The sequence below is a fragment of the Rosa rugosa genome, chromosome 3 (genome assembly GCF_958449725.1).
Source record: "Rosa rugosa chromosome 3, drRosRugo1.1, whole genome shotgun sequence".
Lineage (NCBI taxonomy): Eukaryota > Viridiplantae > Streptophyta > Magnoliopsida > Rosales > Rosaceae > Rosa > Rosa rugosa.
Window position 1 is genome coordinate 8,463,239 of NC_084822.1, and position 12,693 is coordinate 8,475,931.

At 36.5% G+C, this 12,693-nt stretch overlaps 2 long non-coding RNA genes across 2 annotated transcripts; one reads left to right on the forward strand and one right to left on the reverse strand.

Annotated features, from left to right (window-relative positions):
• Nucleotides 1–4,561: 4,561 nt before the first annotated feature.
• On the reverse strand, nucleotides 4,562–7,237 carry LOC133740800 (uncharacterized). Its single transcript, XR_009861425.1, has 4 exons — nucleotides 7,126–7,237; nucleotides 6,280–6,367; nucleotides 5,439–5,689; nucleotides 4,562–5,329 (listed from the first exon to the last, which is right to left on the reverse strand). It is a non-coding gene; the product is annotated as an uncharacterized LOC133740800 (long non-coding RNA).
• Nucleotides 7,238–11,615: 4,378 nt separating this feature from the next.
• On the forward strand, nucleotides 11,616–12,410 carry LOC133738372 (uncharacterized). Its single transcript, XR_009860100.1, has 2 exons — nucleotides 11,616–11,753; nucleotides 12,141–12,410. It is a non-coding gene; the product is annotated as an uncharacterized LOC133738372 (long non-coding RNA).
• Nucleotides 12,411–12,693: the final 283 nt, after the last annotated feature.

Consider the following 12,693-nt stretch of genomic DNA (forward strand, 5'->3'; position numbering starts at 1 on the left):
GACATAAGAAGTTATAGATCAAATAACTATAGGTGTCAACTGAAGGAAGAAGATGTAGATACTGATAGAAGTTTCAAATTTAGGATCGGTCATGCACTCATGCTAGTTTGAGGAACAGATTGTCCCTTAAAACTTAATAAGACATGCTGAATTAAGAACTAATAAGCCCCATATACATGAACGATCAGCTCGTGCAAAGCAGAGTAAGCGAGTAAGAAGAAGAAGAAAAAACTCATCAAACTCAGAGGATTCTTTTTTTTTTTTACTAAACAACAGAAAAGCTGAATGAACTTCAAAAGCAATTACTCCATGATCACAACGAGCCATCAGTGTTGCCATCAGTAGAGCCTAGAAACAGAGTATTACTCCAATTGGAGTAATTGAAATTATGGTATACTTTTTGAAACGAATTGAAACAATTCAAAAACGAACTGAAATTACATGATGGTATACTGTTTCAATTACTCTGTTGCAATCAGTGTTACCATAATAATATTCACAATGAGCCTAGAAACAATTCAGCTTAATTCAAAGATGAATCTAGTAGAGCCTAGAAAGGTTACATATTAGATAACCTTAATATATTGATGCAGGACCAGTATGTAAACTGTAGAACTAAGGTTGCTGTAGAGATAATCTGCAGTAGGCTAAGAAACAGAAAGATAACTACTGGAATCACACCAGTAGGTTCTAGGAGTCACACCTAGGAAGGAGGTTGAGTCACACAACCAAGGATAGCAAACGCTCTCAAGATTTAATCTGAAAACAAACGACTACAAAGGCCTCAATATATAGAGAAGCTAAAACAACCCTTGAACAATTAGGACCAAGTAATCCTAACATCCCTAGGCTTAAGAAGATTCCCTAAAATTAATATCTCCTAAGAATAAAACGAATCCTAATAAGAAAAGAAATCATAAAACTTTCCAAATACTTGCTGACCCCAAATCGGCAAATCAGTCAAGTTCCCATGTTGACACATCATCGCCTACTGCGTGCCAGATCAAGGCTTGAGCCTTGGAACCTTCTTTGCCACGTCTCTTATAGACTTTCAATGGCCTCTTCCATGTAGATCCTCCATCATATATTGACTCAATTGGGCCATTAGACCTAGGGTTACATAAGTACATGGCTTTCTCATGAGATTTAGTTAAATCACAACTAAAACTTAATTATCTCTTCACACAGTGATGATTACAATAGAAACATGACCATCAGTATCATGAGTCCTGACATCTGCTTAAATGCCATATCTACAAGCTTATCATCTCGATCACAATCATTATAAGTAAAAACTGTACCGTCAATTCCCCATTAGCAATACATAATGATGTAGAAAGAGTTTATTAGTGTCAAATTGTGTAAATTACAGAGGTAATTGACTTGAACTGATAGCTAAATTAAAAGCTATTGATTTTCCTTATTCTCCTGTAAATATGTCGATTGTAATATAGGGAAATAAGGGTCTCCCGCAGAGGATTAAGTTAAACTAAAAGCTTCAACAAAAGTCACAAAACGTGACTGCAGTTCCTACTGAACAGCAGTCGAAAAACAAACTAAGAATCTAACCAAAACAACCCAGAAAAATACGAAAATTTACAGAGACGTACTAGACACACAAAGCGTCCAGCACACAAAATTTGGGAATTTTTGGATTTCGTTTACTATGAAAGTAAAATACGTGAAAACAGAGGACAGAAGGAGAAACGAAACTGAGACAGATTTGAGATTGGTTGATATCAAGATAATGAAACTAGCTAGGAAGGAAGTATCCACCCCCAACAATCACACACAACACACTTTGTCCAATTTACTACCAATTAACTTAGTTGAAGATGCTCAGATTGGCTCGGTACGCTTGAACACAACCTATTACCCTTTCTTACTTTGTACGCTAGGCAGGAAGTGCTCTACACCTAGACTATTCCCAAGCAATGCAACCTAAAGGTACGTTTATTAGATTAAACATGCAGAGATCATTAAGTTTGAAAAGAGTTTGAGCAATCACTAGGCATCGCAAATAACTTAGAGCCTTGCTAAACCTAGAATTTTGTTTACTTGCTAGTGAAAACTACCAATTACTTCTCTAGATAATTTGAGGAATCCAACTATTGATCCAGGCATCAAACAATCAAAGTATTAGAACCCTAGCATGCATACTAAGTAGGCCTCCAAAGCATACAAACATAGAATTCATCAATGAGAAATCCGTAAACAAAACCTCAACTTTATTAATTGGAAAACAAATTGAATGTCAAAGCATGTTGTGGATCATGTCTAGGGGCTTCAACTGCCCCCTAACTACTGGAAATTTAGTTACACATAATGGAAATAAAAAACACAAAGGAGTTCATGGAGGAAGAAGACAACAAAAATCAGAAAATTGGAAAATACGGATCAGCGATCGATCTCGGGAATTCCAACGATCGATCGTTTATGGTGTGATTCTGCAGTCTTGGTTCTCCTTCAGCTCTGGTGCGTCTATGCTTCTTCGTATGTGAGATGATCTGGTTCTTCAACATCCAAGGAGAGATTTTATTCACTTTGTAACTCTTTCCTTCTTTCCTTTTGGGACTCTCCCTCCTTGGCTTCAACGGTAATCCCCTCAGTTATGTTCTGATTGATTTAGGATTCATTGACATCCTTCTATCCAATAGGAGCAACCAAGAGAATTAATTGCTGAATATATTTTCCTTCATATTGCCTTAAACTTCCTTGATTCATCAAGAGTCCACAATTCTCCATCAATTGCACATATCTCCTTCCTTTTGCTCTTATTTCTTTCCTTACTTCGGAAAACCTAATAAACATAAAAACAACTAAATTAACCAGAAAATAAGATAAACTAACAAAGTAAATATGGGAATTAACAACATTATTATCGCATAATTATGCTCCTATCATGAACATGAAGACAGCATTAAAAGCAAACTGTTTGAAGCCATTTAATTAACCCCATCAATTATCAAAAAAGCATAACATCATGTAGCCTTATCAAAGTATCAGGCTTCACCCTATCAAAGTATCAAGCTTCACCCAAAATAATTATCAAATCACGCAACTCGTAGCAACTCATACCATTAGTTCAGTTTGAGACATGAATAAACTGACCAAGAATAACTTGTTAATTAACCCCTTCTGCAACCTAACAATGTAATAATGTCAACTCATGTACAAATGAACAATAAAATGAAAATGTTGTGAACAAACTCATTCAATAATACCCAGCATCATTTTTTAAATTCCATTAAGAACATCAAGTAAACATTTGTACTTGGATTCGAAATACTTGCAGATTTTGATAACACACTGTTCCTGAAACACATTGCATTATTCAAACAATATCAAAAACAACAGTGCCTAAATAAAGCATTTGTTTACAATCAAGGATAACATCATGTACCCTTATCAAAATATCCAGCTTCACTCAAAAACAATTATCAAGTTTAATTTAAACTGAAAACATACTCATTTCATTAGCAAAAATAGCAAAAATGAATCAAGAAGAAGAAAAAACACTAACCAAATAGCAATCACAGAACCCTTTGCAAAATCAACAGTCCATTTTAATCATTAATTCAATGACATCTTCTCAACACAAAACAAATATTTACAAAAATATTCAAACAATCAACAATCTCCGAACAAAATTGACATGCTTGAATGAAAACAGGCACCTAACTAACACCAAATAACGCAATCAGGAACAGTGGCAGAAGAACAATGCAGATACTCCCTTGCATAGAACCTACAGAATCAAAACAAAACAACTATGACCGCTGAAGCCAAAGTTTTGAAATTACCCAGGTTCAGTTTTGAAAGAGGTTCGGTTTCAAAACCAGATAGAAAATTGACACACTTTAAATTAGTAATAAAACATGGATCTGTCAGACTTCCAAATGTTGAATTTAGTAACTAACTCATGCACAGCAGGTCTTTATCTATTTCAATTCTACATAAATCAGCAGCCTAAAACGGAGTATTTACCACAAAAGCAATCACTCCATGATCACAACTAGAAAGTGTGCCCACACTTTGCTGTGGGAATTACTATTATATGTTATTGTTCAACGCAGTAATCGCTTTTATAGATGATGATATTACAATTGATCTTATAACATTACGTAACAGAATCTCAGCCTCATTCTACTGTACCTGTCTTTATGATACCATTTGAAATCAGATACACCTTTTCTTGTTTTAACCAGTGCCTGCAAGTTAAAATAGTTGATCATCAAATTCGACAATTCATATTTAAGAAGTTTTATTGAATGTAGTTGATGTTTTTCTGCGATGTAGTGATCCTTGAATTCCTTTTTATATTGATAGATTTAAAAAACTAAAAGCAATGGAGAAAACGGTATGTACCAGTTTTTTGTCTGTACTTATTGAATTCTGTCTGTTTCTTTCAATAAGTTGGCCAACTTTCTTTTGTGATGATCATCCAACTTGGGTATAATGACAACAGAAGAATATCTCGAATCAGTACATTGATTAACTATTTTAAATGCTGATTTCTAGCGCAACAATTAGAGTGATGATAGTTGAAATGATATAGCAATGAAACTATTGTCAAAGCTCAAATATGGGTTTTCAGTTTTGGTTTTAATTCAAATGTTAAGAAAAAAAAAAGGAAGATTAAAGCAAATTCAATGGAGCAGAAAGCGCACCTTTTATGAAAGCAACACACAAAATTTTGAGGTGGTTTGTTTTTGGTTCTTCAGGATCCAAGCTGATGATGTGTATTTGGTTTATAATGGAAACCATGAATTTCTGAAAATTTACATTTACTCATAGTTTCTAATGTCAATCAATTAAATCTAAGGTAGCCAACTTTCCATTAGAACTACCACTCTTTTCTACATGCTACTGATCTATATCAAAAATTTATTTGGCAAGTATGATGGACTTCTTTTATGCAGTCTGCTAATGATCACAGTGATAACACCATTTAATGAAAACTTATGAAAGATGTATAATAAGGCAGTTAGGCTTAATCCTATGAAAATTCAGTGATGCTTATGTAATCTGGTAATGATGGAGAGTAATAAGACCATTTAATGAAAACTTATGAAAGACAGGAAGGTAGTAGGGCTTAATCAATATGCTAAATAATTATGTGGCTTTACAAACGTACACAACAGTAAGGCCTAATCCTATCAAATTTCAGTTAAGCAAGCTAGTTTCAGTTGATAAGAAATGAAATGCGGGCAGATATCTTACACATAGGTAGACAGATATGATGAAAGATTATCTTGTTCCTGCTGTTGAAATGAAGAAACTGAGCCACAACTGTTGTTTTCTCTGGAATAATGGCTTGTTCCACGATCTGACAATTGAAATTCAGTTAATACAGTAACTATAATTAATTTAATTTAATTTTCTTTTCTTAAATAAAGAGAACCATTACATCACATTCGCAGAGATTCTAACTTTACCTATGTAGTATAAGCCAATCAATTGCAGTATTTTTTTCTTCAGACCAATTTCAAAGATTGCACCAAAATTTTGCTGGCTGATTTAGATGGCTCGGTTTTTTATTGTAATTTTATGTGTGTAGTATAAGTCAACCAATAGCTTGATACTACAATTGGTTGACTTATACTACCCAGGTAAAGTACAACCGGAGTTATGACAGCGCTAAACGATTGTTGAAGCCAGATCAAGTTTCAGATCATGAGATACTGCACTGTAAACCGTAAATGTCACTTATGCATGCTATCTATGTTTTTAAAATATAAAGTAAAAGCTGATCATTATTTAGGACAATAGAAGAGATCTCGATATTAAATCATCAAAAAGTTTTATGCAGTTGAGAAGTTTTTGTACAAACCCTTAACCCTGAATCCTAAATTTTTAATTTGATTGTTGAAAGTTGATACTCAGTAGCAGCTAGAACATATACACATTAACAGATATATAGTGTTTAATTTGAGTAGGCTGCGACACAATTTTTGATATAGATCAGTAGCATGTAGAAAGAGAGTGGTAGCCAACAGATGTTGAAGTAGTATAGCAAGTGATTGAAGGATTTTGATTTGGAATTTGAGTAGGCTGTGACACAGTTCAGCGTGTAAAAGTTTGTTTCACTTATGTGTTTGTAGATCGAAGGAAATGGCAAACTGATTAATAAAAGTAATGAACAGAAAATGCTTATTCACAGAACATCAAGTAAATCGCTAAACTCAATCACAAAACACCAATGTTCTGAAATCAAACAACCAAAAGTACATAGCAATCAATCAGGAACGTAGAATAAGAACAAAAAAAGGCTAATACCTGATCAAGTTCTGGCTCCATAGGTGACAGAACTAATGCTGTGCAAGCTGGAAATTGTCAATGCCTTAGATGTGAAGCTTTTTAACATCTGTTTGAAAAAAGAGTATTGTTCGAAACAGAGTTGATCAGATAATGATAAAGTGACTGTCATAGGATGAGCAAAGTTGGTAACTAAATCTGATTATAACAACCTCTTACTTGTATGAGCTTCTTATATGAGCGTTGGACTGTCTAAAATAAAAAGAAAAAACAATCATAAATCCAGTATTTTCTACTGAAATCCATAAATAGGATCATTTACAAAATAACAAAACAGATGAAGGAGATTAAAAACGTAAACTTTCCTCTTTGTTTCCAGTGCAAACTTTTGTCTCTGAAAGTGTGAAAAGTTCTTGTTATGTTAGTTTCTAGTTATAGGATTAAGGATCAAACTGCATTTTCCCAATATCAATGAGATTTTCAGAAGAAGGAAAAAAAGTGCGAGTTACAAAGAAGTTAACCCAGATTTTTCATGTGATATATTCCAAGAGTAAAAAGTCCTTTGATTTTCATGATCAAGTAATTAACGTTTTTATCTAGTTAGTGATTTCTTTCATCCAAACAGTAGGACACCAGATATCAAAGGGCAACGTAGGCTATAGTTCAAGGGTCAATTAATGAAATTATTCTGGGAATCATCAAACCTAGAATCTCATTTTTATTCAATTGGATTTTCAGTTTTGGATCTAATGATTTATTTTATTAACATGTGATTTCAATATTTATTGGTTTAAGTTCTAAGAACACCAAATGCAGAAATTCATATATCTAGAAGACAAATTGAAGCAGAAAATTAAGAGAAGTTACCTGCAACAGAGGAAAGTATCCAGGAATGGTTTGACAATCTTTGGTGTGATATCAGTTGTGTTGCAGGTTCTGAAAAGAGAACCCTACAAAGATGCAACTATAAAAATGAAAAACCCCGATCTATTGGGCCTTTTGAGTTGAATTGAAACTCCCCAAACTCCCTCTACCTCCATTTAATATATTTTATAAAGACATATGTTACACTTCCTCTTTTGCCCTTATACGAAACACCAAATTGCTCTCGCCACATTTACCCACCCGTCCTCTTCTTCATCTTCAACCCCAGGCCCAGCTATGATTTTTACCCAGAAAGGAAAAGAAAGAACTTCAATGCTATCACCAAATCCATAAACTCAAATCCCAATTTTCTGTCTTTGTTTCTCACTCTCTTCCTCAAACTTGAGTGTTTTATCTTTTCCACGGTTTTCATTTCAGCTCCTCGAATTTGGTTTCAAATTTCAATCACCCATCAGCGCGTTCCGGCTGGGACCGTGCGGTATGGTGCTTAAGAAATGGAGTATAGACTCATCATTGCTGCGAAAATGGTGCTTGAGAAATGGAGTATAGACTCTTCGTTGGTGCAAAAATTCATTCCTTAGATGATTAGCATAAAGATTGAAAAGGCACATCCAGAATCTATCCACTGCAGAATGTTTTCATTTGAAAAGTCAAGATCTTGAAAGCTCCCAAATTCGATCTTGGCAAGTTGATGAAGGTTCATGAGAAGAAAGAGGATGTTGATGTGAAAATTGATACATCAGCTGAAGAAATTGTGGTCGAGGAGACCCACAATTGTTGGAGCATGAAGTTAGCTTTGATTTATCAAGTCATTGTTTGATTTGCTGGCTAAAACTTTTTCAGACAGATGCAGACTTGATCAGTTTTTTAGCAAGGTTGTAGTTGATGTTCAGTTTTCTTTTTATTTCACTAGTAAATTGAGATTTTGTTTAATTTTTGATAAAGAAAATAAAAGGGCAGAACGGGAAATGACTTTGTAAGGAGCATAAAATATATTAAATGGAGGTAGAGGGAGTGCAGATTACAATTTATATGCACTCCCCATAATATGTTATGTGCAAATAATATGTTATGTGTTGAAGGATATCAGGATTATGTGTGCCTTACTAAATATTAGGATTACTTTCTATTGTTGTAATATGAGAAGACTGTTCTAGATTCCTTGTTCTAATTAGAATAGGATTCATTGTACTCAAAGATTATGTTGTCTATATATAGGGGCTTTTATTATCAATGAAGACAGAATTATTTTCCCAATTCTCTTTTCCTCAAACACGTTATCAGCACGAGCCCTAATCCTAAAATCAAAAGCCAAAACCAAGAAAACCCTCCACCGTTAGCCTTGCCATTACCCTACTTCATCCTGGTTAGCCTCGCTGCCCCTGCACGCCCCCGCGTCTCGCTCTGCTAGCCTCACCCGGTTAGCCTCACTAACCCATTAGCCTCGCTTGCCCTCGCAAGCTCCTACGCACTTGTGTGACTATACCTGCTGCAAACATGCCTGCAAGGATTGATGTCCCCTAAAGAGAACATGGCGCCACCTAGAGGAGCTGGGCACGGTGCCGCCGCCATGGGTGGTGGCATGATAGCGCCACAAGGTGGCATAATGGCATCACAGGCCATGGGTGTTGCTAGAGAGTGTAGGAGACCCACATGTTCGATGGATTCTCGCCCTAGGAAAAGAGCGAGTTTGGCACAACCTAATCCATTGATCATTGATACTCAAAATCCGTCTCATGAGAATATCATGGATTGTGGTTATGTCCAAGAGACATCGTTGGGGACGCCTCAATGTGAGAACCAATTCCTGAGAATATAGAGATCTCTACAAACTACACTAGTGTACATGAAGACGTGGGATTATTGAGACCAATGACATCGAACCTTGCTCTGTTAAAGAATGTCAACGTAGAGAAAATTGGCCTAAATGGAAATATGCGATCCATATTGAATTGGATTCACTAACGAAGATGAAAGATTTCGGGCCTGAGGTGCCGACACCTCCTAACATAAAACATGTTGACATAGATGGGTCTTCGTTAGAAAGTGTGATGAGAAAAACGAGATTATTATAGACTCACCTCATGGTGCAAGGCTTCTCACAACACCCTGGAATCGACTACGGGGAAACATATTCCCTCGTAATTGATGTCATTACACTCCGGCCACTACCTTTTCAGTTTGGTAGTTTCCGAATAACTGAACATGCAACTTACGAATGTGGTCATTACGTATCTTTATGTGGATCTAGATACAAAAATATACATGAAGATCCCTGATGAACTTCATTTATCCAAATCAAGTGGCTCTAGACCACGGAGCGCGTTTGCAATGAGGATGCAACGCTCACTAAAGTGACTACTTGATTGAGAAGGGATATGTTGAACTATGCTCGCGTGTTTCCATGACAAGTTCTGGATTTGGAATTGTCGCAGTTTATGTTGATGAACATAACTGGAACCCTTGATGAGTTAAGGGAAACCGGTGTACACCTGAAATCTAAGTTTGAGATGAAAAGCCTTGGGAGAACACGATTTTGTCTCGGTTTAGAACTTGAATCTTGTTGACGCAATGGATGCTTAGGCATTTTGATAAAGTAAAGCCTATAAGCACTCCCATGGTCGCCTGTAGTCTTGACCCTAAGAGGGATCCGTTTCGTCCCATGGATGATGACGAAGACGTGATAATAGCAAAAGTGCTTACCTGAGTACAATAGGCGCATTATTGTACTTAGCACAATACAAGACCGGACACCTCATTTGTTGTGAACTTGTTGGTTACATGTGGCCCTGCGCCAACGCGACGTCATTGGACGGGTGTAAAGACAATCTTTCAATACTTAAAAGGTATGATAGATGGGCATGTTCTATTCTTACAAAGAAAAAAGAAAGGACAAAAGAATGGCATCAGGCTCCATTGGCCCGAAGGTCGCCGTCCCTGCTGTCGTACACGGCAATGCCACTGCCACCGAGGGTGGCTGGCGTCCTCCCTCCCTCCGTCAAAACGTTGGTGCTGGTTTGATGGCTTTTTGCTGATGTAGGGTGTCTCTCTGACCCGCATAAAAGTCGTTCCCAAACTAGTTATGGCTTTGCCATATGAAGCACCGCGATATCTTAGAGGTCTACAAAACAGACCCTTGTCGCTACTTCTTCGAATCATGCAGAGATTATTGCTCTACATGAAGCAGTTCATGAATGCATGTGGTTAAGGTCCATAGTTTCACACATTCGAAGAACATGTGGTTTGAAGTCTACCACAGAAGGAACCTACGTGCATTCATGATGATAATGCAGCTTCCATTGAACAAATGAAGCAAGGTTTCATTACTGGCGACAACACCAAGCATATATCGCCTAAGTTCTTTTATAATCAGCAACAACAAACACTTCTCAGATTGAAGTGAATCAAATCCGATAAGAGGATAATGTAGCGGACTTATTCACTAAGTCGTTACCTAAATCCACATTCGAGAAACATGTATAGAGCATGGGAATGAGGAAATTATCCGAACTCCCACGATTGTAGCAATCAGGGGGAGATCTCGACATCAGGGGGAGACATGATGTCTACATGCATGTTTGATCTGGAAGAGTGAAGGGCGTGTTGTACTATTTTTCTCCTCCTCGATGTTGTTTTTGTCCCACAGGGTTTTCATTACTCAAGCAAGGTTTTTAACGAGGCAACGTTTGAAGCCCCATGGTGTCACGATGACATCATGTTTGGACGGCATAAGGGGGAGTATTGAAAGATATCAGGATTATGTGTGCCTTACCAAATATTAGGATTACTTTCTATTGTTATAATAGGAGAAGATTGTTCTAGATTTCTAGTTCTAATTAGAATATGATTCCTTGTACTCAAAGATTATGTACTTGAACTCCTTATATATAAGGGTTTCTGTTATCAATGAAAGACACAACTATTCTTCTAATTCTCTCTACAATTCTCTTTTCCTTAAACATTATGAAATATATAATGCTAAATGTACTAAATCGCTTTGCAGTAGATGTTCTATCTCATAATGCATTGATTAGTAATGAATTACTGACTTATATTGTAACATAAAAGTTATTTTCCCTATGGAGCATTACATTCTTCAATACACCTCATGTGTGGTCATACTTCGAACTACTGCTAGCTAGGGGTGGGCACAAAACCGAAACTGGGCAACAAACCGCACGACCCGATCCGAAGAAACGGTCCGGTTAACCGACCCGATCAAAAACAGCAGAAAAATTCAAAGGACCGAGCCGATCCGAATTGATGCGGTGCGGGTTCGGTGTTGGGTCTCAGATCGACCGAAAAAAAACTGACCCGACCGAATTTAATTAATATATATTTTTATTTATTTTTATTAGTTGTTTATTTCCTATTCGTCCATATATGCTTATGATATACCTTACCTCAGAGAATCCCTATGGCCATATAAAACTGAAAAGAGGGAGCCCTAGCTCTCATTTGCATCTGGATCTCTCCACAAAGCCGCTCGGGCTCTTGACCTCTCTCTACTCTCCAGCCCAGACGAAAACTTAGAGTCCCAGACGAAAACTTTCCACATTAGCTTGCTCTCTCACTCTCTTACTCTCTACTTCATTCGATTGATTTCTTTGGTGAGTTTTTCGGAAAATAAATCTCTTCGATCTTAGGTTCACAGTTTATACTTTATACTGGGTTTTGGCTTTATACTTTGTTTTGACTATGTTGCTGTGGCTTTATACTGTGTTGATGTGTGTTGATGTGTTTTGAGTGTTGAACTGTTGACTATGAGACTGGGTTTATGCTTTATACTGTGTTATTGTGTGTTGCTGATAAGCTTGTGTTTAGGGTTTTGATTTATAGCTTGTATTGTTGCTGATACTCCGTTCAATGTTCTCGATTGTTCAATATTTTTCTATTCATTTCACAGTTCATTTCACTGGGTTTATGCTTTATACTGTGTCTATGTGTTGTTGTTGATAAATATAGTTCTAAATTCAGTAAATTGTGTTGTTGTTCAGATGATGGAAGGGAATTCAAACACTGTGACGCCTACTCCCACAAGCGTAGAGGCTGCATCAAGCATTGGGACTTCAGATGATGGAATGAACAGGAGAAATCCACTTGTTGCTTATGTTCTTAACCTTTTTTTTTTTTAATTTCTTTTCAACTCTGGAACTCTTGTCTTCTTGTTTGGAACTCCTGAATTTTAATTGGTTTGTAAACTTAAGTGATTCGGAACTGTTTTGGATTTGTATTGCTTGGTTGCTTCACTTGCTTGCTTCTGGTTCTGGATTAGTATTATGCTTGCTTTTTGGTTTTTGTGAGTTGGTAAACTATTAGGTTGATAGATCATATATTGATCATTTGATCAGTGACTTGTTTGTGTTAGAACTTAATTTGTTGCTCATTTTTCTTATCTGGAAAATGGGCCATTGAAAGTTGTAGTCACTGAAACATGTTGAAAAATATGGAAATCTTCAATATTGGGCCTTAGAAAATTTGTAACTTCTGAAAACTGGGCTAGTATTTAAAAAGCCCATAACCGAACCGGCCCGACCTGAAAATCCGGGT